Source organism: Marmota monax, unplaced genomic scaffold (assembly GCF_021218885.2).
Source record: "Marmota monax isolate L192 unplaced genomic scaffold, Marmota_monax_Labrador192_F-V1.1 WCK01_AAM20220418_F8-fsc00010, whole genome shotgun sequence".
In the NCBI taxonomy this organism is placed as follows: Eukaryota; Metazoa; Chordata; class Mammalia; order Rodentia; family Sciuridae; genus Marmota; species Marmota monax.
Window position 1 is genome coordinate 6,593,552 of NW_026692321.1, and position 27,203 is coordinate 6,620,754.

The 27,203-nt window shown below is 48.1% G+C and overlaps 1 pseudogene; it reads left to right on the top strand.

The window, feature by feature from the left end:
* The first annotated feature begins 13,673 nt into the window (after window positions 1-13,673).
* On the top strand, window positions 13,674-13,760 carry LOC124090877 (U6 spliceosomal RNA; annotated as a pseudogene).
* Window positions 13,761-27,203: the final 13,443 nt, after the last annotated feature.

Here is a 27,203-nt window from a genome sequence, read left to right on the forward strand (position 1 = left end):
TGACCAGTGGCCGGGGTTCCAGCCCTCAGCAGACGTGTCGGGGAAGCCATGGGGCTGCTCACCTTCCATCTGTTAGAGGCCACTGGGCCTTTCTGGCTCTGCTGGGCTTGCCACCCACCCTCACGCTCCTGTCCGCCCTCCTGTCCAGCCTCTGCTTAGGCTTGACAACTGGCTATGCATCCTGCCGTCACTGAGTAGAATCAAGCCACCTGCATTCTAGAGACCCTGAATCCTTGCCTTGATGGCCACAGGGCTACAACCATGAGACGAGGCATGGTGGGACCTGTGTTCTCCCCCTTGGCCACCCTGGCCCACTGCTGTCAGCAAAGGCCACATCTTAGCTGATTTTGTTCAAGTTGTCAGAAGCCAGAAGAATCTATCATGTAGGCATAATGGCACCAAGCACTTGATTTGTGAAGGGCTCATGTGCACCAGGTGATTATCTGGAATCTTCTGGCAAGGTAAGTGCCAATCCTTTTCTTACACATGGAGAAACTGAGATCAAGGATGCCAGCAAACTCAGGGTAACACAATCAGTAAGGGCTGGGCCAGGCCTGTTGTTCTCATTACCTATGGCATCGACCTCCGGCTTGGGGCTCCCTCCCAGCTCGCTACCTCAGAGCTTTGGCCCATCTGTATGAGTGACTGAGTGGTGGCACTAGACTTCTTGTGACTTCCTCTGCTCAGGGACTTGTTTCTGTTTTGGATCAGGTCACTACCCTACATTGGAATCCAAGTTCTTTCCTCTTTACCTTAAATGACCTTTGTTTCCTCCTAGTCCAAGGACAGGCACTTCTGACATCTGGTCCAATTTGGCTGAAGCTGAAATTGCCAGTGAAATCCGTGGGGCTCTCCCACGGCGGAGTTGGTGAGGACTTTGGTATCGACAAAACTGAATTCTCCTTTCATCTCTGTGTGACTGTCTGTGTGACCTCAGGTCTGCTGTGGAGCCACCTGCTCTGGTTTGCACCTGGAGAATCCCTCAAGGCTGATGTCCCCAGCTTGGTGCTGTTGGGAGGTGGTGGCTCAGTGGGGCACATGTGTAATCCCTGTGCCTCGGGAGGCTGAGGCAGAAGGACTGCAAGTTCAAAGCCAGCCTCAGCAACTTGGCAAACTCCTCAGCAACTTAGAACTTGTCTCAAAAAATTTGAAAGGGCTGAGGATGCAGCTCAGTGGTAGAACACCACCAACCCCATCTCTTCTCTACTCAGCAGTAAAAATAATCCTGTCGAAGTGTCAGTCCCACTTAGTTTTTTGCTCGGTGCTCTCAAGTGGCTCCCAAAGCATCCAGGGTAAAGGCCAGAGTTCTCCAATGCCACCAGGTTGTCCATAACCTGCTGTGCACCTCCATCTCTCTTGTTAGGCGTTTCCTCCCTCTTGCTCCACTGGCCAGGTGATGGCTGGGAGGCGAGCGTGGAGCCAGGGGTGCTGGACAGGACCTGCCTCCAGGTGTGACGGTGGAACAGTGAGAAGGGCCTTTGGATGCACTTTGATGCTAACACTGGCAGGTTTTCTGATGTATTGGATGTGACATGAGGCCAGCAGGAGAGTCAAAGGTCTCTCTGTCTTCTGCCTAAGGAGCAGGTTGTCAGGGCTGTGGTTTCCCTACGGGAATACGTCCTGTGACCACCAAGCAGGAGGCTGCGCACCTCCGTCACCCACACGCTAACCATTTCTTTGTGAGGACATTCAAACCCTTCTCTATAACTATTTTGAAGTATATTCAGTACAATATTATTAACCCAGTTAATAACAGTTAACATGGGTCAGGGCATCTCAAACCCAGCCTTCAGTAGGCTCAGTTCTGTGGAATCCATAGTCTTACTCATTGCCCTCTGGGAATTTGATAGTTTCAAATGCATTTTACCATCAGAATGCACACACACAAAGGTGGGGACAGAAGGCGAGATGAGAACTTGCTTAATATCTTGTGCCACAATTTCTATTCAGGGTCCTATAATACAGTGACAGGACCATTTATTCTCTGCCTAATAATGGAGAGAGGCAGGGCTGATCTGCTAAAGATGAATTTTGCTGCTGCTGCTGCTGCTTTTCTTGCTACTGTGGAGTTGTTTCCAAGCTCATAAATGCTGAAGGCTCCTCTAGATTTGTAGCTGAAAGCGCACCTCCCTCTACCCCCACCCACTCTGCCTCCCAGATGTGCTGCTGCAGATGTGAACCATCTTAGCAAACAAACTGCAGATTATTTCAAGCCTCGGGCTAATGAGCAGTGAATATGGACTGATTACTGTATTTGCAAAGAGCCTTATTTTTTCCAACATTGTGTTAAAGAACTTCCTGGTGCTTCCCATAGGCTTGTCAATGTGAGCAATCAGTGTGTTTGTGTAAATATTTAATGGTGGCCACATTCACGTTCATGAATGAATGGACTCTCATAATTGCTTTGTGGGATCTGGTAGACACAAACAGGACCTGCCATGTCCTGTTGAGAAGGCTTCCTCATGAAATTTACAAAAATGTGGTGATTAGGAAACATTTCTACTGCATGGAGAGACCTCGAGGAAGAACTCACGTTGGGAGGCATTAAATCATGTATTTTTCTTTAGTTGAAACACTTTGTCTGTGATTTGGATCCATAAGTCTAGCTTAGTTCTGCCTGACTTGCTAATTCTTTGTCAAGAGCTGAGCTATTTGTTCACAACCTCAGAGCCATCCTCGGACAGAAACATCTTGATCTTTGGATGTGCGTAATGTGGTTCAGAGCGTGGCGTCTCAGAGATGTGGCGTTGGACTATAGTGGTTCTGCATTCAAACACATTTCTCTGCTAGTCAGTCGTTGGAACTTGGATTACTAACTACTCTCTGAACTTTGGGTTTTTCATCTATCAAATGGGGAATGAGAATTATATCTGGCAGAGCGACTGAGCAGATTAAGTGATACAATATTTGTGAAAATGTGACAGTTTCTGCTACACACAAATGGTTGTTTCTTCTTAGTCGCCATAATCTGTCCTTGGAACCCTGTTTTCATCCAGAGTATTCCCGGGGATAGTTCCGCCTTGCAGAAGTTTGGGAAAATCGGGTAATGCACGGGAGGGAGGGAGGGAGGAGGGAAGTCATGCTGAACTTTCTGGCACATGCCCACTGTTTTCTAACGTGTGGCCAGTTCCTATTCCTTCAACACGTGGTGACTTGTGTATTGCAGAAGGAAACCTGTGGGTTTGGGGTTAGAAGACCCGGGCCCTGAGTCCAGATTCATGGTTAGCTGTGTGGTGCTGGGCGAGTCACATAGACTGTTTTTTCATCTGTAAAATGAGCGTAATAATGGTAAAGGTGACGATTGTTGGTAAACTTCCTCACATCTTGCTCCACAGGGCTCAAGGGAATAAACTGAATGGCGTGTTCCTTCTCTACCCCCACGATGGGGTACTACACCTGAGAGTCCTCGGCTGTGGAGGCCTTTGATGGACAGGGAATGTGAGTGAAGCGCACATGCTGCTCAGGCCTTTCAGGGGCCCATGAAATGTTCCTGACTCACTGCTTGAGGGAAACATGGATTCTTCCCCTGTTCTCTTATCAGCCCGGGGAGGGAGGCGACGGACTGATAACACGCTTGGGGGTGGGGAGGAGCGAGATGAAGAGGGGACGTGGCAGGGCCAGTGCAGGGAGAAGCTGGAAATCGTGCTTGTGATGCTGGAAGGAGTGACCAGCATGGCGGCTGGGAAAGGCCCCCGTGATGCAGAAGCAGGGTCGGTGGTGGACGGAAACAGATGTGCCCTTGGTGGGCGCTGGCTGGGCAGTGCTCCTGACCCCGACATTGCCCACCCTCCTTCCTTGCACTTTCCCACAGAGCACTTTTGTCTATTTATTGGTTTGTCGCCTTGTATTTATTTACCTGATGGTTAGAGAATTTAGTGTCTAACACCATCATTAGGTGACGAGCTCTACGAGGGCCATGATTTTGGGCTGTCTGTCCACTCCTGTCTTCAGGGTGCCTACGTGGGTGCTCTGTGAACACTGTGGCCTGGATAAATGGCTGATTTTTGCTGTTTTCTTGGAGAAAGAAGATGCTGAGGTGACCTCCTCTTGACCCCAGGGTTCTTTGCCCCCCCCCCCAGGCCTCTGCTGTGGACCCCAGGAGGGGATGGCATTAGAGGAAGGGCTGGGTGGGGGGCGGGGAGGGCAGGTGCTGGTGAACTCTGTCCCCTGATCGCCCTGGTCAGTGTGATTCTGCTCCTGTCACTCACTACACCTCATTGTTCCCGATGGTTCCATCTTGGATTCTCTTCTGTGCTATTTGCTTTCTTGTTTGTTAATTTCCCTCCTCGTCAAGGCTGGACTGGGAGTGGGCGCCAGACCCCTTGGGACTAAAATCTGCCATCATTGATGAACAATGTGGACTTGGACCACTGCTCCACCCTGCAGTGTCCCTCAGCTGTCGCACAGGGACAGCAGCTGTACCTGCCACATTGTCACGAGGACCAGATTGTTAATGTGCCTGAGGACTTGGCGTTGTACAGGGCTCATGCAAGTGCTCCATGGAGCACCTCACAGCAGGATGTCGGTCACACCAGAGCAAGGATGTCAGCACATGGCACCTCTTATCTGTTATGCAGCACCCGATGCTGGTGCAAAGTACTCACTAAATATTACGACTAGGTGAACACACGTGTCAAACAGTAATTGTAATACAAATACATCTCATAACAACACCCTGTCTACAAAGGAATTTTACTGAACAGACTTTCTGACTGGGGGACCTGTTATATGCTGGACTCTCTCAGGGGAAATGCCAGGATTCGCCTATTCCCTTGTGCTGCAAAATTATTTCCTGTCCTCTGTGCTACCCTGGCAGTTGTGATGCAATGGGGACGAGTCAGGTGTAGATGGTGCCCCCAGCAGTCAACCGTCCAGAGGAAAGAGCCCTGCGGATCAGGCTGTGTCTCCATCCTCAGAGAGCTGATAGCTGGGCCTGGCGGTGACCAGGTCACAAAGCCACCGAGCACAGAGGAGTAGCCGTACCACTCCACTGTTCAACCTGATGGACACAGGCAAGGGGAGAGGGATTCTTCCAGGGAGTCGGGGAGTGGAATTTTATGGCCTCAGCTAACCAGACATGCTGAATCAGAGCCCACGTTTGAACAAGTCCTTGAATGACCCAAGTGTTCATCTCTGTTGCTGACTGTGCAGGAAAGGCCAGAGGCCAACCTGATGGGCAGACAGGCCAACCCTCACATAGGTCCTTTTCAGTAAACACAGGAAAACCACCAGACTGAACGTAATTAGAAGTTGATCTTGGTGAATCGTGGAGCCATAGAAGGTTTCAAATTTCTACCTGCTCATTCAGTGGGAGAATACATTTAAAGGATCGTTGAGAAAGGGTCCCTTAAGTAGATGGAACTTTTGTTAGAGCAAAGTTATGAATTTAGTCTGAAATATAAAATGAAGTCCAGAACATAAAGGTGTATAGCAAACAATGTTCACCAAAATCAGCTTGCAGGTTGGAGGATGTCTGGTGGGGAGATTGTGGGGAGGCTGGGAGATGAAGGGCCCTGTCCAAGTTCTGTTCCATTCCTTACTGACCATGTTTAGTTAGCCAAAAGTGTAAGCACCTGAGCCTTGGTTTTATCAGAAAAGGGACCGAGGGACTGTGATATTTCCTTTATGGGCTTTTCACAATTAAATCATGTTATATATGTTACATACATATTATATATATATATATATATACACACACACACACACACACACATATACACATATGTATCATAGTGCATCCCCAAAGTATAAAGGAATTATTATCGTTGATATTGTGACTTTTTAAAATAAAGTTTTGCTTAGACAACTTAATAACATGTATCAGAATGCTGACTCAAGAAATTGCTTCTTCTCTAGTTCTGCCACTAAGCAGGTGTGTGGCTTTGATAAGAAGTTGTTCAACTCTTTGTACTGTGTGCTGAACTTGGGTCATTCATACACTAGCTCACTCAGTAGTCATGGCACCTGGGAATTGGTGGTTCCTGTTCCTTTGCAGATAGGAGAGCAAGCAGCTCTCCCTGGTGAGCGCTGGATGCTGGTCTGGGCCTTAGTGTGCAGTGCTCAGGGCCAGTGCCTGCTGCCTGGACTTCATCTCTGTCGGCTTCAATTCTCTTGCTGTAACATGAAAGGACCTTGAGTTGGCATGTTGCCAAGGACTTTTTAAATCCAACCTACTGTGAATCAGTAAGGCATAGCCATGCACACTCCCGAGGACTGTACCTACACCCTCATCCGGCACCACACCAGGTGCAAAATAGATCATCAAGCATTGCTTATTGAATTAAATCAAACGAATACCTAAAATCATGCAAACCTACCACAATATGTGTGCATTACTACCTAGATGTAAGGAATGGTGGATTCCAGCGAGAGAGTTGCCTGGGTCATTCTGGGATGGTTGTCCTTTGATCATCCCCTTGACAGGAAGCCATTGAGCACCACACCTCACCAGGTCCTGGGCTGTGCGTCAGGGATACAGGGTTAGGAAGGACCAGCCCCTGAAGCACAGTCCGCACAGCAGATGGGTGTTTGACACACGTTTGACACACGATGGGGTAACCTACACACGGGGCCAGATGTTTCATAAAAATGGAGTCAGACGATATGTGACCTTCTGTGCCTAACTCTTTCACTTACCTTGGTGGTTTAGAGGCTCATCTGTTTGGAACGTGGCCAGTACCTCTTCACTGTTCGAGTTGAGTCATATGTCATTGTATGCACAGGCCACAGCTTGTTCATCCGTCCACTGATGTTTGGAGGACACTGGTGGTTTCCACCCCTCGGTGCCCTGCCGAGTGCAGGCGTGGACTTGTGTTGGAGCAGATACAGTCTTTGGGGTAGGTCTCCTCTGTGCTGTGGAGCTTGGCTGATGTCCCTGGCCCCTGCATTCATCCAGGTCGAAGCTGGCGAACAGGAAGGAGTGTGAGGCAAAGCTCCACTGAAAGGGCTCTCGGGAGCCTAAAAACAGACAGTTTTAGCCAAGCCTCGTCCATGGTGGGAGGCCACCCTGAATCAGTAAAGAGGAGTGAATCAGGGCTCGCTCTTGAAAATCTCCAGCACAGCTGCAGGATGGCCATGCTCTTAGAAGCACGTGGGTCGGCTTCATTCAACAGGGACCGAGCTTGCTGGTTTTTTCCTCAACTCATTTCAAGGTTTTACTTTCTATTTTGTTAATTCTACTCACGTTTTGTATGGGTGAGCACACACTGTTTTTTATGTTTGTGACTATGATACTTTGGCTTTAAAAATGACGGTTATCAACTTGGCATTTATTTATAGGAATCAAATCACTTGAATTTTCCCTTATAAGGAAGATTTAGCCCAGGCATCAGCGCCTGCTTCGGCCTTTCCTACCCACCCTGCTGCAGTTCGCTGGGTCTCTCTGCGTACCCCCCTAGCCACCCCTCCCACAAAGGATCATAACTGTCCATTGACCTCTGTGCCACCCACTCCACTGAGCTCGTTGAATATTTGTTGAGCTTACGTGAACCACAGGTATGTTTTCTGGGGCTTCCGTTGCACAGTGCTGCAAGGAGAAGGCTGAGAAGCTCAAGTTCATTGCACTTCACTTCTGGAGGCTGGAGGCAGCACCATGCTCCCTACTGGACTCTGGGTAAATCTTTCCTCACATCTTACAACTTTTAGAGGTCGGCTGCCATCTTCTGCCTCCCTCGGCTGGACCAGGCGTCCCTCTGAACCTCTGCTGTTACATGGCTGTCGTCCTCTTCTTCACCTGGTATTCCTTTCATGAATGTTTCCATCTGTGTCCACGTTTCCCCATTTGAAGACGACATGGGTCCTTTGAATGAAGGTCCACCCCAAAGACCTTATCCAACCTGTTTAAACCTCAAAAGACCCTATTTCCAAATAAAGTTGCATTTAGGGGAAATGGGAGTTAAAGGTCCCAACATATCTCCTTCTGTGGGGACATAATGCAGCCTAACACACTAGGCTCGAGAGGTGGTGATCTGTGGAATCAGAGGGGAAGTGGAATGGCAGGGGCTGCCATCAAAGTATGTGAGCTTGGAGTTTCCTGGGGCCTTCTCTAAGCAGAGAAGGCAGGAGTAACCAGAGAGCCAGCCCCACCCCTGAGGATCAGCTGCAGATATTCCACCTCTACTTCTTTACCCTGGACTCTAGAACCCTGCCTGCAGCTCCTACTCGTTATTATATAGGACTCCAACACCCACCCGAGGGCTGGAGTCTGTTCCTGTTCCAGGTTCCTTTGTGTAAGTGAAACCTTAAGGCAGCCCCTGTCTGGCTTCAGAATTGGCCCCAGACCACCTCTGTGCAATCCAGACCAGCTCAAAGCAAGTCTGAGCTCGCCTGGCTTCTGCGGACTCTTCACAGCAGTAGGCAAAGTAACACTGTCCTCTTTGAAAACCTAATAAAGACATTTCCACGAGACTCACCAGTTTTGGTTCAAATGCCCCAGTGTGGCGGCCGAGCCGAGTTTGGACCTATCACATCTCCGTGGAACAGGAGCAAGAACAGAAGCCCAGAGAGCTGCTGCTGGCCTGCACTAAGGCCATGAGCCCTGTGACCAGGACTGCCCAGCTCTGACGTCCCACCTGCCCTACTCCTCCTCAGCCAGAGGGCCTGGGTAGGCAGCTCTAGGAAGGTTTTGGTTCCTATGATCTGGACGAACCATCCTCTTACATGAACTCCTGCCTCCCTCAACTCTGGTGGTCCCACTGCTGCTCATGTCCTCAGAGAGAGATGGAGACGGAGAGAGGCTGACTCCAGAACGTGTGTCCCTCTGATGCCGTGTGGGCCTCTGGGTTGGAGCCAGCTGGTGCCTGCAGCAGGGTTCAGGGTGCTGTGTCTCCATAGAGGGCTCTGGCCTTCAAGCAGTGGGGGTCCATTGTATTTCTGACCTTCTAGGACCTGCCTAGTTCAGCTCTTTGCTACCTTTTACCAGCCCCTGCTGCTCAGTGGCTTCCTGAAAGTTTCCAACAGCGTACAACTAAAGATCAGCCAGGGCAGAGAGGACTCGTTAGAGGGCAAGAGCTAAAGAGGAGTCACTGTGATGCCCTTGGGTGCCCGTTGTTCTCTCTGACTCCTGCCCAGAGACTCTAAGAGGCACCAGTGGCCAGGTCTCAGGCTGGCTGCTGCTGAAGTGGGACCACAGGAGGGAACCACGGGGCCCTGAGGCCAACCTTGGCCAACCCAAGGGGCCGGGATCAGGAGGGGCCTGCAGACGGGGGTTTGGCTTACTACTTTCTCACCGAAGACCCAGTCTATCGTCTTGGGGCCACAGGGGTCTTGGTGAGCAGGAGTGACTTAGTTTCCTCTCTGTGTCCTGGTGGGAAGACCGAGGGCCCCCTACAGGCTCCTGATGCCCCTTCCTGTTCCTCTTTCTGCTGCAGAAAACCTCTGTAGTTACTCAAGTCTGTGTGTCCTTTAAGGCTTGTTGAGAAGACAAGTTGGCCCTTCACATTTCCACAGCGTTTCTTCGCGGGGTGGTTCTCCAGGGCTCAGGAAACTCCACGCAGGGCCCTCTTGTCATCTCCTGGGATTTGCCCAAAGCCACGTGTGGTGGTTGGAGGAGGGTTGGTGCTTGAGTTCAGGATGCTCATTGCACTCTCCCTGGAACCCTGCAACATACACCTCTTTACGTGCTCCAGAAACACTTGGTGACCGGGTGACTGACCCTCATTTTCATCCACTATCAGTGAGATGCTGAGGGAGGGGGAGACACAGGATCCAGAGGCACAATTCAGTGTTGTGTTGCACCCAAACCTTTACAGGCCACATGATTTAGATGAGGAAGATGTTCTCTGAGCCCAGTTTCCCCTGAACAGGGAGAGTAAGAACGCCGGTTCTCAAGGCAGGTCTGAGATTTAGATGAGATGAATGTGTCATGGGCCAGCATGGTACTTGCTACACCTACAGTGTTGGACAGTTTGAAGTTCCTTCCGTTGCCCTCACAGTCACACTTGGCTTTAGAAACTCAAAGGAGTCAAGTAAAATCCTGCATTTCTTTTCTTTACATATGGAATCGTGCCTTTGTTTCTTGATATTTTAAAATTTTGGACGTTATTTTGACAAAGTAAGGCGTGGCCTTGGCTCTTGCGTTCACTTTCAGGGGGATGTGGGCCACACCTGTGTGTGAAGTTCTCCGTTCAGCTGTCCACGCACTGAGTAGAGCGCGCTCATCTTTTCTTGCCAGCTGCTCTTGGTGGAGAGCAGATCTGGCTTTCTCATCAGTACAGTAGTTCTGACTCTGAGGGATTCCTGGTCTGTGCTGTCCACTCTCACTGGACCACTTGATCTCCACTGTCCTTCCTTTTGGTCACTTGTGAGGACTACCAGGGTGTTCACCAAGGTGAGTGGCTTGGGTCTGTGTATTTCAGACTCCAAGACGATGACTATAAAGTTTGGGGAAATTCCGTACTAAGTCGAGAAGTTCCTCCTTACATTTCACCAACGGGACACCTGCGGGTGAAAGGTATCTTAGACACCTGTGCGGGCAGGGGGAGCCTCTTGGTGCTGCCGTCTCTAGTGTATGGTAGTCAGGACCCTCCAGTGGATCTAATTAGATTCTCGATGAATGGTTCTTGAGTCAGTGAGATTCCTTCACTCAACAGAGATACACTACCACCCAATGGGGGAGAGAGGACGCTGCTTTACGGTTCCAAGGAGGGCGGGCCCGTTAAGTGATAAAGTCCTGGTGGTGAGTGAGCATGCGTGGACTTGGAGGAGAGGTGGGTTGAGGGCAGATGGGGCAGGGAGGGGCTCGCAGAATAAAGAGCCACGTGGTCCAGGGGAAGGCTGTGAAGGAATCCAGCCTTCCTTCCTGGCCTGGTCCTCACTGCATGCTGACCAGAGGGTATTTGAGCTAGAGCTGCCACCTCGTGCTGCCCAGAGGAGAATGAGGTGGGAGTGAGTGCTCCTGGGGAGAGGTGGCATCGTGCTGAGCCAAAGCAGAGCAGGCTTGTGGCAGGTCTGGGCCACCGAGGCCCGTCACAGATTGCTTATGGAAAGGGTAGCGTAGAAGAGGGGCCGTGTGGTTCATGCTTGTGGGGAACCAGGGGACGCCTGGCCCTTCCTACCCGCGTGCCCAGGCGTCCCCTGGTGCGTGGGGGGTGTTTACTTGGTGGCCTGGAGAGCTTTCCAGGGTCTCTACCTTGTGTTTTTTTGACAAGGATTGAAATTGTTCAAAAAATGTGTTTTCTCCTTCTGAGGAGTCCCCTGTGATAAGGAGGGAGGGGACGGTCATGGCTCACACCCCGTGGTGATCATTTGGTGCTCTGCTCTGTGCTTGTTAGTGCATTTTCTTGAATATCTGTCCTGTATCGGTCCTGAGCTGGGACTGGGGTTCAGAGGCGGCTGGAGCCAGTCCCTGTTCTCTGAGGATCTCTCAGCCCAATGGAAGAGGTGATCCAGGGAATTGTAATGTAGGGTGTGAGTCCAGGGGGCAGAAAGACACAGAGGAAGAGGGGGTGCCGTTAGTTTCATCCCTGGCTGTCAGGGAAGCCGCACAGAAGACGTCCTGGGATATAAAGGATGAGTTGAAATTTTCTTGTTGAGGAGGAGGAAGTGACTGAGCAGGTTGGGAGACGTGCGCTGGGTTGCACAAGGGCAGACAGTGATTTTGGACATAGTGACTGGAGTAGTTTAGCTATTGTAGTGTTTCCAGATCAAACACAGGAGGCCCTCATAAAGTGAAGTTCAGAAAGATGATGCCTATATTTTTTGGCCCGAGCATGTCCCCCGTGTTGCATGAGACGTGCTTATGCTAAAAAACCACTTGTTGCTAATCAAAAAGTCAAATGGAATTGGGCATTCTGCATTTTTATTTGCTAAATCTACAAGCATCAGACCAGAGCATCAGCAGGCGACACCGTGTTCTGTAGTTCTCTGGAAAGTCTTTGAAAGCTGGAGAGTTTCCGCTCTAATTTTGTGGGGTCATCTTGGAGAGTTTTTCAACTGAGAAGTGATATAATCAGATCGCTGTTTGAGAGAGATTACTCTGGCTCTGTAGAGGATAATGTAGAAAAAGGAGAAAAAGATGCAAGGAAATTCATCTAAAAGAAGAGGAAATGGAATTCTGAACAAAGGCAACCACTGCAGGATCCTCAGGGACAGCCGGAGATATTTTGGAGAGAAATCAGAAGGACTTTCTGAGCAGGGGAGCACCGAGGGCACATGTTTGTGCTGGATGCCTTTCTAATTATGGGTTCAGAAATATTTGTCCTTGAAAGCTTATGACCTTCAGATTGTTTGCTGACCATAAAGACTTTGGATAGGGGATTCTCTGGAGACGGGGATTCTTTGCCATGGACCATATAATTCACCTCTTCCTGTCTTTCAAACACAAACTCTGGCTAAACTCTGAGCCAGATAATCATGTCTTGATTAAGTGGCCAAGTGCACGCTAGGTACAGGTGGAAACAGTTAGTGCTATAACATTAGAAGAGCCCATAAAAAAGAAGGTCTTCCATACTTTCTTAGGAGAGATTTATTTTTCCAAAGAAAGTGTATATTTTGGAAAGAGAGAGAGATTTGTTTACTTCTGGAATTAAATACATCTCCAGGGTTACAGAAGGTATTTGGATTCTTAAGACATGTTGTGAAGAATTCACAAAATCCTGCTAGAAGAGACCCTTGGTTGCTGTTCCTATTACAGTTGGGGGAAACTGCAGCCCAGAGAAGAAAGATGACCTGTCCCACGTGACTGCACTTGGATGAGCGTAGAGGACACACGGTCCCCTGTTCAAGAGCAATGTGACTGACAGAATCTCAGGTTTTCTCTAAACACTTGGAGTCTGGAAACACAGTGCCATTTATTTTTTCCTCTATATCTACTAAGCTCCAAAGAATGTTTCCGTGAGATTTTTCAATATGAACTCAAATATTAATACAAGCTTCTTTTTCAAAAAAGGGGATTTCGTGAAATGGTGTCATTTAGGAATAACCACTTCTTCATTTCCTGGACAGCCCCCTTGAAATGCACAGACGCAGCCGGAATCCTGATGCTTTTCAAAGTTTTTAGAGCTTGGAATAAGAAATGTTTATACAAATAGGAAATAACAGCTATTTGTTGAATGTGTTTTCAGTTGGATTCTGACATTTTGGCTAAGGCAAACTTTCCTTTCAATAGACAGATCAACTTGCAAGGCTGAGTTGCATTTGAAAAGTCTAAAGTAAAAAGTGCTCTGTTTACATTTCAAGAATGAAATGGTCCATCTCTCCTTGCTGGAGAGCTCAGGAATGCCTGGGACCACTGCCTGCCGTGGCCCAACTGACTCCAGGGAGAGGGTTGTTGCTGACGGGGCCAGGTGACGATTTCCCTTAGTTCCCTATAACAGACTCACCAAACTCCCCGCTCAGCAGGAAGCCACTACAACCAAACAGATCCTGAGCTTGGAGTTACGTGCTCTACATTCAATGCTCACGAACAATTTGGCTTTATTTCTAATGTTACAATGTCCTGATGTGGAGAACTTCTTTCTTTCTCTTCTTGTGGCTAGCACCTTCCAGCCCTCACCAGAGGAAAGGGTGAAAGAAGGAGGGGCATAGTGGTGGAGGGAGGAGGACTGGGGCCACTTTCACCGTCACCACTTCTGAACAGCACACCTTTCCTGACAAGCCCTGGTCCTGCTGCTCCCTGGTCACAAGAATCTTGTTTGTGAAACATTATGTGCTAATCAAAAAGGAAGGCGTAGGACTCGCTTCAGCAGCACATATACTAAAATTGATTAGCATGGCCCCTGCACAAGGATGACATGCAAATTTGGGAAGCGTTCCATATTTGTAAAATGGCTGGGAATACATGTCTCAATAATAACTCTGAATGTTAATGGACTAAACTTACCAATCAAAAGACAGATTGGTAGATTGGATTAAAAAAATCCAACAATATGCTGCCTCCAAGAGACTCATAGGAAAAGATACCCACAGACTGACGGTGAAGGTTTGGGAACTGTCATACCACTCACATAGACTGTGGAAGCCAGCAGGGGTTTCCAACCTCGTGCCAAATAAAGTAGACTTAAAGCCAAATTTAATCAAAAGGAATAAAGAAGAACATTTCATACTGCTTAAGGGAAACGTTCATCAACAAGACATAACAATTATAAATATATATGCCCCAAACAAACTCTTCTCAAGTTCAAGAGTCAAATAGACCACAACACAGTAATTCTGGCTGATTTTAACACAGCTCTTTCACCACCAGATAGATCATACAAAAAAAAAAAAAAAAAACAAAAAGCTGAAGAAATTATAGAACTCAATAATATAATCAATAAATTAGACATAACTGATATATATATATATAAAATATTTCATCCTTCAATGAATGAATATACTTTCTTCTCAGCAACACATGGATCCTTCTCTAAAATAGACCATATACTATGCCACAAAGCAACTCTTAGAATGCAGGGTAGTATTATATTTGCTATCAGACCATAAAGGAATGAAATTAGAAATGAACAATAAAATAAAAAATAAAAGCTACTCCAACACCTGGAGACTAAATAATATGCTACTGAATGAACAATGGATTGCAAAAGACATCAAGGAGGAGATTAAATAATTCTTAGGGGTGAATAAGAATGCTGATACAATGTATTGAAATCTCTGGGCACTATGAAGGCAGTGCTAAGAGGAAAGTACATTTCATGGAGTTCATTCCTTAAAAGAAGAGAAAGTCAACAAATAAATGACTCACACTACATCTCAAAGTCCTAGAAAAAGAAGAACAAATCAACAGCAAAAGCAGTAGGAGACAGGAAATAATTAAAATCAGAAGTGAAATCAAAGAAATTGAACCAAAAGAAACAATTAAAAAAATTGACAAAACGTTGGTTCTTTGAAAAAATAAAATTGACAAACCCTTAGCCATGCTAACAAAGAGAAAGAGAAAACTCAAACTAACATACGTGATGAAAAAGGAAATATCACAACAGACACTACAGAAATACAGAAGATAATTAGAAATTATTTTGAAAATGTGTGTTCCAATAAAATAGAAAATATTGTAGGAATTGACAAATTTCTAGAGTCATATGATTTGCCCAAATTGAATCAGGAGGATATACACAATTTAAACAGAACAATTTCAAGAGATGAAATAGAACACACCATCAGAAGCCTATCAACCAAGAAAAGCCCAGGACCAGATGGATACACAGCCAAGTTCTACAAGACCTTTAAAGAAAAACTAATACTAATACTCTTTATTTCAGGAATAGAAAAAGAGGGAGCACTTCCAAACTCTATGAGGCCAATATCTTCCCGATTCCCAAACCAGGCAAAGACACAACAAAAAAACACTTCAGACCAATATCTCTAATGAACATAAATGCAAAAATTCTCAATAAAATTCTGGCAAATTGAATACAAAAACATCAAAAGGATAGTGCAACCATGATCAAGTGGGGTTCACCCCGGATGCAAGGTTGTTTCAACATATGGAAATCAATAAATATAATTCATCACATCAATAGATAAAAACCATATGATCATCTCAATAGACGCAGAAAAGCATTTGACAAAATACAGCACCCCTTCATGTTCAAAACACTAGAAAAACCAGGGATAGCTTTTACAATGTTGAGATATGTTCCTGCTATCTATGCTAAGCCCCAGGCCAACATCACTCTAAATGGAGAAAAATTGAAAACATTCCCTCTAAAAACTGGAATAAGACAGGGATGTTCTCTTTCACCACTTCTATTTAACATAGTTCTTGAAACACTTGCCAGAGCAATTAGATGAAAGAAATTATAAAGGGATACATATAGGAAAAGAAAAACTCGAATTATCACTATTTGCTGACGATATGATTCTATACCTAGGAGACTCAAAAAATTCCACCAGAAAACTTCTAGAATTAGTAAATGATTTAAGCAAAGTAGCAGGACACAAAATCAGCACACTTAAATCAAAAGCATTTCTGTATATTAGTGACAAATCCTCTGAAAGGGAAATGAGGAAAACTACCCCATTTACAATAGCCTAAAAAAAAAAAATAAATACTTGGGAATCAACCTAACAAAAGAGGTGAAAGACCTCTACAATGAAAACTACAGAATGCTGAAGAAAGAAATTGAAGAAGACCTTAGAAGATGGAAAGATCTCCTTTGTTTTTGGATAGACAGAATTAATATTGTCAAAATGACCACATTACCCAAAGCACTATACAGATTTAATGCAATTTCAATCAAAATCCCAATGACATTTCTCATAGAAATAGAAAAAGCAGTCATGAAATTCATCTGGAAAAACATAAGACACCCAGAATAGCTAAAGCAATCCCTAGCAAGAAGAGTGAAGCAGGTGGCATCACTATACAGACCTTAAACTGTTCTACAGAGCAATAGGAACAAAGCAGCATGGTATTGGCACCAAAACAGACTGGTAGCCACTATTACAGAATAGAGGACACATGCATTGGAGAGAAGACAGCCTCTTCTACAAATGGTGCTGAGAGAACTGGAAATCCATATGTAACAAAATGAAATTAAACCCATATTTTTCACCATGCACAAAACTCAACTCAAAATTTGTGCTACAAATTTGCTCTAGGAATTAAAGGACCTAGGAATCAGACCAGAGACCCTGGGCCTAATAGAAGAAAAAGTTGGCCCAAATCTCCATCATGTCAGATTTGGCCCCTACTTCCTTAACAAGACTCCTATAGTGCAAGGATTAAAATCAAGAATTAACAAATAGTATGGATTCAAACTAAAATGCTTCTTCTCAGCAAAAGAAACAATCAGTGAGGTAAACAGACTACATCTTGGGAACAAATTTGTACCACAAGCACTAATCGGATAGAGCACTAATCTCTAGGGTATGCAGAGAACCCAAAAAGCTAAACTCCAAAAAAATAACCCAGTCAATAAATGGGCCAAAAACATGAACAGACACTTCTCAGAAGGTGATATACAATCAATCAACAAATATATGAAAAAAAATGTTCAACATCTCTAGCAATTAGAGAAATGCAAATCAAAACTACTCTAAGATTTCATCTCACTCCAGTCAGAATGGCAGCTATTAAGAATACAAATGACAATAAGTGTTGGTGAGGATGTGGGGAAAAAGGCACACTCACACCTTGCTGGTGGGACTGCAAAATGGTGAAAGCAATATGGAGATTCCTGGGAAACTGGGAATGGAATCACCATTTGACCCAACCATCCCACTCCTGGGTCTATACCCAAAGGACTTAAAAACAGCACACTACAGGGACAAGGCCACATCAATGTTTATAGCAGCACAATTCACAACAGCTGAATTGTGGAACCAACATAGATGCTTTCAGTAGATGAATGGATAAAGAAAATGTGGTATGTATACACAATGGAATATTACTCAGCAATAAAAGAGAATAAAATCATGGCATTGGCAGGTAAATGGATGGAGTTGGAGAATATAATGCTAAGTGAAGTTAGCCAGTCCCCAAAAACCAAATGCTGAATGTTTTCTCTGATATAAGGAGGCTGACTCAGAGTTGGGAGGGGGAGCATGGGAGGATTAGATAAACTCTAGATAGGGGAGAGGGAGAGAGGGGTAAGGGGTAAAAAAAAAAGATGGTGGAATGAGATGGCCATCACTACCCTAAGTACATGTATGAAGAAGACACGCATGGTGTGAATATACTTGTATAAGCAGAGATATGAAGAATCGTGCTCTATATGTGTAATATGAGTTGTAATGCATTCTGCTGTCATACATAACAAATTAGAATAAAAAATTTTTTAAAAAGGGAGGTATAGAGACAGGACAATGAGGACCCCATGTGACTCCTGGATGGTGCAGAAGACACTGATCACAAGGTCCAGGGTCTATTGGGTGTCTGCCAGGATCACCCCACCTGCTGCTCCCATCAGCTTCCCGTGTTGTACTCCAGTCATTAGCCCAGCAGGATTTCTTGAGAACTTTCCACGTGCCAGGTAGTGTTCTAGGATCAGGGACACGGGGACGAGCAGAACAGTGGAGCAACATATCCCTTGCTGGGATCTCTCACACCCAGAGACCTCAGATTCTTATGTGTCCTGGAGAGTGAGGGAGATCCAATGATGTGCATGTACAAATGTGCCACAGTGAACCCCCCTCTGTATAACTAATATGCACTAATGAAAATATAAACATAAGTTATAAAATTTTCCTTTGCATTTGATGCTAACCTAAAAAATTAGGTAAAAATGTAATCTGGACTGATTGGATGATCATCTCGACTCCTGTGGCAGGATCTTGGAGCTTGGGTTGACACTTGTGTTAGGCTCACATCAGTGAAGTGAGGTTTCAGTGTCCTTGGTCTCTCAGGGGGGCTGGGGACATGGATGTGAGCCCCAACGATGGTCTTTTCCTCTAAGTGAGCTGCATGGGGTTCTCATATCTGAGAAGTGCTGGTCTACCACCTGCGCAAAAGTGCCACGGTTTCTTGAAGCCACCACGCTGTTCCCAACTTTGATCATGCAGGTTGCTGGGAGCCATTAGCCAAGTAGGTATGACAATTTCCTTGCCAGCGTACCCCATGTTGCTTGGTGGAAGGACTCGTGGAAATAGGACATTTTGCAGTGACATTGCATGTAGGTGACCTTGCTCAAGGACCAGGGCGGATTAGGGTCTTCCCGGTTTAGGATAATCGGGTTTAGGGCGTTCCCGGTTTAGGTTCCAGGTTTAAGGTTTAAGATTATTCCTGCTGGGAATAGGGCGTATCCTGCTGCCTGAGTTCCCCTTGAGTTCTCACGGGATTCAGACAGTATTTTTTTTGGGAGACAGAAGCCCAGTGGGAGTGGATTTGGGCAGAGAACGTGGATTTCCCCAGAACGTGATTGTAGACGGCTGGTGTGAGTTCGGGAATAAAGAGTTGCTGTTTGAATCTACAAGCTGTGTGGTGGCTCGTGATTTTGTGCCCAGCCAGACTGCGGCAGCAGGTGTCATGGTGGTGGAAATATTGGCTCTCAAAGGTGCCTGTGCTGAGTGCTTGGAGTCTGTGAAAAAAGTGACATTACACATTAGCAGGTGCAAAGAAGGCAGAAATGCCTGGGCTAACTGGATGGGCCCAGTGTCATCATCTAAGCCCTGGAGAATGGAAGACATTATGTTCTCCAAAGAACCGGAAACAGCTGATCCAACACAAGTCCATCCCTGCTCTGTTCCCAACAGCCAAATGTTCATGGCCCAGAGTCCATCAGAAGATAGTGCATGAACAGAACGTGGTCTGTGCGTGCAAATGGAATATGATTCAGCTCTGAAAATGAGCACTGATGCGTGTTCCACCCGGATGAACCTCTAGACAGTCACGGTAACTACACGAGACCCCCCAGGACTCCATTTCTATGGACTACCTGGGACAGGTGAGTCCACAGGGGGAGAGGGGGAGTGGGCAGTAACTGCTCCTTGGGTGCAGGGTTTTGCTTGGGGTGACGGAAATATTTTGGATGTAGCCAGAGGGGGCAGTTGCACTAAATGTCCCTGAACTGTTCACTTTCAGTGATTAATTTTATCTTACTGGATTTTACTTTAATTAAAAAAGAGTGGAAGATAGAGAGGAGGAGGTCCGAGACAGGCAGCAGTGGAGAAATCAGGAGAGACTCCAGGTGAGAGGACTCGCTGCCGTTGGACTTGGAGATGAGGCTGGGGCCATGTCCAGTGAATGCAGGTGGCCCTTAGAAACTGGAAGAGGCTCAAAGGAAGCCACCAGCTGGGTAGGGATCGTGATCCAGAACTAGGAGGAGCCGAATCCTTCAGCCACCCGAATGGGAGAGGAGCGAATTCCTCCCTAGAGCCTGCAGCCCAGAGAGCATCCGGCAGACACCTCCGTTTAGCCCAGAGAAACCCCTACAGGACCCCTGGCGGGACGGCAGGACGAGAGGAAAACCGTGGTTTTAAGTCACGACGTCTGTGGTGATTTGCCGAGACAGCTTCAGGTCGTGGGCACAGGTCTCCCACCTGCAGTCCTCTGTTCTCCCTCTGGTCAAGAATGGTCTCTGTGCTCTCATCTGGCACCTCGTGGGTCCTCAGCTGCCCAGGCTTGGCCCAGGCTCCTTCCTCTGTCTTCCCGAAGCCTGCGCCTGGCAGCCAGCCCTCCGCCCCCTGCTGCTCTCCCTCCTGGATGCACTCTGTTTCCCAGGTCACCGCCTCAGGGGACGCTCCCAAGGCCCCGTCTATGTCCTTTGGTCCTCCCTTTGCAGCCTGGTCCAGGTGACTCTCTGAAATCCCTGCCTGTTTCCTGTGCCTGAGGGGGGTCTTGCCAAGGGTGCCGCCCGGGCATGGGCGAGCTGGATGTGGGGGGTCGTCTTGGTTCCTGGCCGAGGCCTGTCTTCTCCACGGCTTCCCCTGGTTTCCCTGCTTTATAAACATCCTTCACTGGCTGTGGGGACTAGCTTGGTAACAGGCTGGGCTGTGGGCTGTGAAAATGTGGGCCTTTTTAAAGACAAGACCAGGGAAAACCTGCTGTTGCGAATCTCAAAATGCAGGGCTTTCCCCACGCCTGGACGAGCAGAGGGACGCGGGGTCTGATGTGCCGGGAGCAAACTCGTTGGTGGCGCCTGGGGAGACGCTTTCAGCTGCTCACGAGGCACGGTCTAGGCAAAACCACGAGGGAGCAGATGGGATGGCGCAACCCTCCGTGTCCACCTGTCTTCAGCGCCAGGCACCCGGGGGCCAGTTCTGCGACGCTGAGCTGGGGGCCCCTCTACCCCACACGCCTCAGCGCATCCCCAGAGCAGAGCCTGATGGCGTTGGTTGGGGGCCACTGGGGCCCAGCGAGGGTAGGGACTGCCTCCCTTGCTTTTATCAAGGGGACCCCAGGGCTCTATTTACATTCACGGCCACTTCCGAGGGAGGGAGAAGTGACCGGCTCTTTTGGTGGCCAGTGTCTTCCCGGGCACCTTGACTGCTTGAGCGTGGCAGCTCTCTGGCTCCGTTTCTTACGGTTCTGAGGAAGGGTCCTCAGGAGATCATGCGGCGGGGGCCGGGGTGGGGGTAGGAAAGGGGTTTGGGAGACAGACAGAGGCTGCAGGTCACGGCCGTCCGCCATGCAGGGCGCCCAAGTGTCCAGGCCGTGGGCGAGGGCTTCACGGGCGAAGAGTGTCAGAGGGCCTGAAAGTCTCCTCTTGGAAACTTCTCAGATTTCCTGACCACACCAAGACGAGAGGACTAAAAATACGCTGTGAGTTACTTTGTTCTAAAACTTCCTCTCTCTGTGTTTTCCTAACTTCTGTGAAAATAACTTTGACATGACAGTCATTTGTGAAAATATAAGTCAATGAAATAGAATTTGTCAACTGGGTGAAGCTGATGTTTGGATTATCTTGTTTCAATTAAGATGCCATGCTTGTGGCCCTCCAAGAAGTGGGGGCTTTGTCTATTCTGTTCAGATGCATTGGTGCTAAGATTAGCTTTTAAAGAGACAGCAAATGGGTGGGAAGAAAGGGGGAAGGAGGGAAAAGGCAGAGAGCCGAGGAGTGATGGAGTTAGCACAGGTTTTGAGTCAGAGAGGCCTCAATTCAAACCTGAGTGTTCTGCTCTTGCTGTGTGATGTTGGCTATTCTACTTAAACTCTCTGAGCCTGAGTTTCCTCACCACTGGAATGAATGAATTTGGTTTTTGTAATGGTTAAATGGGATAATGTGTGCAGTTTTGCCTGGTGAACAAGACGTCCTCTGTAAATATTTACTAAACAAACGATGATGGACATTGGAGTTGTTTTAAGTCCTTAGAAACTACAAATAAAGTGACTACAGATATTTGCATGCAATTTTTAAAAATTATTTGTTTTTCAGTAGAATGACACATAATACACACAGGGAGCACAACTTCTCATGCCTCCGGCTGTGCCTGGTGCAGTCACTCCAGTGGTGTGATCATCCACGTATACAGGGTGATAACGTCTGTCCCATTCCACTGTCCTCCCCCTCCCCACAGCCCCACCCCTCCCTCCCTCCCCTCTGCACAATCCAAGGTTCCTTCATTCCTCCCTGTCCCTCTGCCCAACTAGGGATCAGCATTCGCTTATCAGAGAAAACATTCGGCTTTTGGGGTTTGGGGATTGGCTTATTTGACTTATGCATGAGGGGTTTTGTTTTAACTTTTCTTGGACAATTTCCTACTTGTGGGATTGCCGGGTTTTAAGTTAAGTCTGTGCTAAAGTTTATGAAAAGCCTGCCTAGTTTTTGAAATGGTTGTACCACTTCAGTGATTAAATGTCACTTTGACGTAGCTGTAGCACTCATGCGGTGTTAAGAAGCCCTGGATCCAGTTTCCTTCAAGGCCATGTACGACTTGACTCTAGTTCACATAACCAGAAATATGGACCTGGATTCAGGACAGGGACATGTCCTCCACCACAAGCATTCCTCATGTCCCTTGTTATCCCCTCCATGGCCACCAGTAACCTGTGTCCATTTCCATAGTTTTGATATTATAATATTCTATGAATATAATCATACAACATGGGCACCATTGAGATGGGCTGAGTTCACGGAGTACAATTCTCTGGAGGTTCATCAAGTTCTTGCACATATTAGAAATTCATTTCTTTTCATTGCTGCATTATACTCCATGGTATGGATGTACCACAGTGTGTCTCACCATCACCATCTGAAGGACATTGAGGTTGTTTCCAGGTTTTAGCTGCTACAAATAAAATTGCTAAAAAAAATCTGTCTACAGACTTTCATATGAACAAAAGTTTTTATTTCTCTGGGATAAATACCTAGGATACAATTGACGAATCGCACAGTGGGCACGGACATGGTTTCATAAGCAACTGAGAACTGTTTTCCAGCCTGGCTGCCTCATTTTCCACTTGGACCAGCAAAATATGCATGAGCCAGTTTCTCCACATCCTTATCTACTTTTATGTCTTCCATTTGTCCTGGAGATTTACTTTCCCCAAAGGGATCAACAGCATGCCCTTGAATTTGTCATTTCTAAATGTAAAGCCATTACTTGTGCTTTGCTCTTCTTTGGGTAATCCAGTCCCCGCAGGAAAATATCATCAGAATAAACAGGACAAGCATGTGCTGGGGACAGCGGTACACACACAGCACCTCCCTCCCTTTTCAACTTGGCTGTGGGTGTTCAGTACAAAGGGCTGTGTGGTCAGTGCTTCCCCTTGGCCTCCTCTCGTGGCTGGTCCAGGTCTTTCATATTATGCTTCCTATAAATGATTAACTTGCCAAAGTTTTCTTGGGCACCTCTCTCCTGCTCCTGTGGGCACTTGGCTTCACGGCTGAGTTACAGTCCTGCTCCTGTGTCCATCTCCCCTACTGGGTGAGGCGCTCCTTCAGAATCTGCCCCTCCCCTACAGCTACTGTCCTCCAAAGAGGTCTTTCACCTGTTCATCAGACAGTGAGGCGGGACTTGTGTGGCTTTTATGTGGATGTTGCCTCAAGCAAATCGCAGTTTGTAAGGGACAGGAATGCAGTGAGTCCAGTAATTCTAAAACCAGGCTAAATGAAGAGAACAGGGGGCTCAGGGAGTTGGGGGCCGGCAGACGGCGTCTACAGAGGAGGGTGGACGATTAGTTCATGGTTTCTCAACTTCTTCAAAAGGGACGTGTCCGGCGTCAGCTCTGTCAATCTGTTCAGAGAGGAGACAGTTGTTTATAAGCTGCAGGTGTTGACCCTTGAGGTGCCCTCGGGAGAGGGTCTCTGGCTGTTCAGGAAGGCTGGACGGCGCTGGGTGTGCTGCTGACCGCAGGACCCGGGGGATGCCTGTGAGGGGAGGCGGCCGGGACAGCAGCAGTCTTGCTGTCTCTGGAAAGGCATCGAGCTGAGCCCCGAGGGGACCATGATTTTGATGTGAGAGAGATGGGGGCACATCAGATCCGCGAGGCTCTCTGATGGACCCGGCGTGCCTAGAGAGTCCACTAGTGGGGAGGGGGGTGGGGGAAGGGCCGGGGCATCACCGACTGGGCAGAGCTCCCAGTCCTCTGGGGTCCCAAGACACGGGGGACCAGCCTAAGGGGGATCCTAGACAGTAAGACCCTGCTGCATCGTCACTCTCCTAAGAACTGCAAAGGCGGACCTCAGGGAGCCCAGGGGACTTCAAATCCTGCCCAGCTGGTGTCTGAAGCAGATTTGATCAATGGCCTTGTTGCTTTTAGGAGTCAAACCAGCACCGAGCAGATGAAGAAGTGAAAGAAGGGCTTTCCTTGGGGTGGGGGGGCCCTGAGCTCTGGTGGAAGGAAAGCACCCCCCTCCCCCGAAGGCTGCTGACCCCCAGGCTGCTTTCTGTGGAGTCCTTTGGGCAGGGACTACTCGAGAGGGTCCCACACCCAGGCCGTGGCCCGCGCGTGGTTCACTGAGTCGTGAAGAGCAGGAGAGGTTCTGGAACTCGTGGTAGGAGCTAGTTGTGCTCCTCCTGGGCTCTGCCTTGTCTTTCAAGTTCCGTGATCATCTTTCCCTTTGCATTGACGGTTAGGAGCTCTTGGATGCCTCAGGTGGACCAGACTGCATCCCCCGAACACAACGGGCTGTGACCACCTCAAGACTTGCCTTCATTATGTGCTTTGATTTTCTTCTTCTCTCCCGCCACTGTTATCCCAATTAATATGCAAGCAACTCAGTGCAGAGAAGCCAAGTAACTTTCCTAAAGTGCCACAGCCATTCAGAGACAGGGACAGAGGCAGGAAGACTAGTTCTTGAAGACACTGGGATGTGACCTGTGACGATTCCTTTACATCATTTGTATGGAGCTGGTGGCACCCATCTGTCTCCCTGTTCAGGCGAAGACTCAATGGCATAAGTGGGTTAGTGGGGGAGGTAGCCCCTACCGGCTGGTGCTCATTCAATGATGTGAAGGGCGCTCGGGACAGGAGGGGGGCAGGCCTGGGTAAAGTGGGTGTGCTGGTCTTCTAACAGACAAACAGGATCCGAGAGAAGGAACACCTTGTGGAGAAGCCAAAGGTCACCAGACTAATGGGCAAAGTGGACTTACAGACCTCCACGTGCCTCCCAGGCAGGTGACGGGGACAAGCGCTTCTGGTTTCCTTCATTTTTCAAAGTGAAATGAAGTCCTTGCTGGTGAGATAGGAGGGTTCACGTGGCCGTTGGACCCACGGCCCGGGTGCACGCAGCGTCTGGATGAGAGGGCTTCTTTTGCCCTTGAGCGTCTTGCTGGCATCTCAAGTACAGCGGGTCTGCGTGTGAGCTCAACTTCGTTTCAGATCTGACCCTCCCTAGCGTTTCTTGCCACGTTAGAGTTCTGGAGTCGTCCTGTGGTGTTCCCGAGCACAGTGTGCTCCAGGGCTGGGTCCGCGGGGCTGGCTGGCGGCTCTCCTCCAACATGTTCGTGTTTCTCCATCCGTGCTCCAGTCGAGGCTCGCCAGACCTAGGAATCGTTTCCAAAGTTCATCTCTAGTCCTGAGGGAAAGAAAAGGTTTCTGTGGCCGTCATCGTCATAGGGTCCAACCTTTGCTATTTATTTACGTGTTGATGCTGGGGATTGAACCAGGGCCTCACACACGCTAAGCACACACTCTACCAGTGAGCTCCAACCTGAGCCTTGTCCTGCACTTGCTGAATGTTCACTGTGCTTGCATATTTATATTTGCATATACGCACACACTTATATTTCACTTATTTTTGTGTGGCTTCCTGAACTCTTACTCTGTGCCGAACACTCTTTTAAGGAAGGTGTGCGCTTTAACCCATGTAGCCCTCACAACCCGATGAGGCAAATGGCGTTATTATCTGACAGATGACAAAACTGCAGCCGAGAGGCTAAGCAACCTGCCCAGAGTTACCCAGGAATAAACTGGCAGGGCTTCACTGTGAGCTTAAGAAGTCTGGCTCTGGAGACTGCTCCAGCACCTGGTGAGTAATCATAATGGCCAATCTTCTATGTCAGGCATCTTACCTGACTTTACAGAGAGCGCAGCAGCCCAAGAGGCAGGTATTGCTATCCCATTTTACAGATAAGGCAGCAGGCTTGAGGATCTTAAGGAGAAAGCCGGGGAGGGGAGAGCGTGGTGAGCTGGGTTTGGGATCAGCTTGCCGGAGCCTGCCGTGCCTGAAGGAGTGCTCGGTTTTGTGTGGCTGTGCTTGACTGCAGGATACTTTAGTGTGACATCTCAACAAACAGCAGAACCTCATATAGTTCTAGAAGGTTAGAGATGGAAGGGACCTGCAGGGTCTCTTGCAGAGGACTTTCATACACACATGAAATATCCTAGGTCCTGAGCGTTCAAAGTCTCGCCTGAAGTCTCACATTCAGGAAATATTAGGTCAGTCCTGACCCTCATGTTTTCCAAAGTCAAATCCAAGAGACATAATGCGGGTTTTTTTTTTTTCCCTCCTTTCATGACAAAAATCCCAAGACGTAGTAGAATAAAGAGATCTGTACAATAGCAGTGATCAGCAATCATTCTCTCTTCTATTTGTTTAATTAAAAAATTCCTGTAATCAGTTCCAAATGTGCCCGCCCGTCTCCATTCTTATCAGGTTTTTGCAGCTGGGAGATAAGGAACCAGGATATCTCCAAGTCCAGCGGGCGGTGGAGATGTTGAGTCTCCTTCCTAACGGGCTGAAGCCACAGGGGGTCCCCCCATTACATCCAGACATGGGAAAGTGCCACACCCGAGGGGAGCCACATGTCACCGAGCGGGGATGGTGCCGTGTGCGTGAGGCACAGTCCAGCTCTGCCTCCTGGCGCTGCAGGCCTTCCCTCCCACTGACCTACTTTTCTGGCCACCACGAGAAGAGAGATGATACAGAGAGATGTCATCGAGCGGCCTCTGATGGCATCTGGTCTATTCCCATGAGATAAGGGTTCCCAAGGGGACACCTTCAGCCACCCCTGGGAGGCCCAGGTGCTGTGGGCCTGGAGGACGGCTGCCGTGGCTGGGAGGCCTGCGCTCTGCCTGGCCCCGCGTGGTTCAGGGTGTCATGGTTCGGGGTGGAAGGCCGACATTCTTGGTAACGAACGGGACATTTTAATCACTGGTTTCCGTCCCACGGGCCTTCTGCCCAGGGACCTTTGAGGAGGGCAGGAGGAGCCCGATTCTTAAATGGAAGGCTGCTGGAGGTCACCAGGGAGCAGGACTGGGTGCGAGGGGCTGTTTGTCCTCTGCCATCGCATCTGGGATGGCCGTGTCCATGCTGAAATTCAAGCCAGGCATCCTCTGCCTCTTCAGGAGGAACTGAGCCCTGGTTTCTTTATTTTCCAGTGTAAAATACTGATCCAGGTAAACAAATCACTGGACCTGGCTGTTAGACAACTTCGCCTTT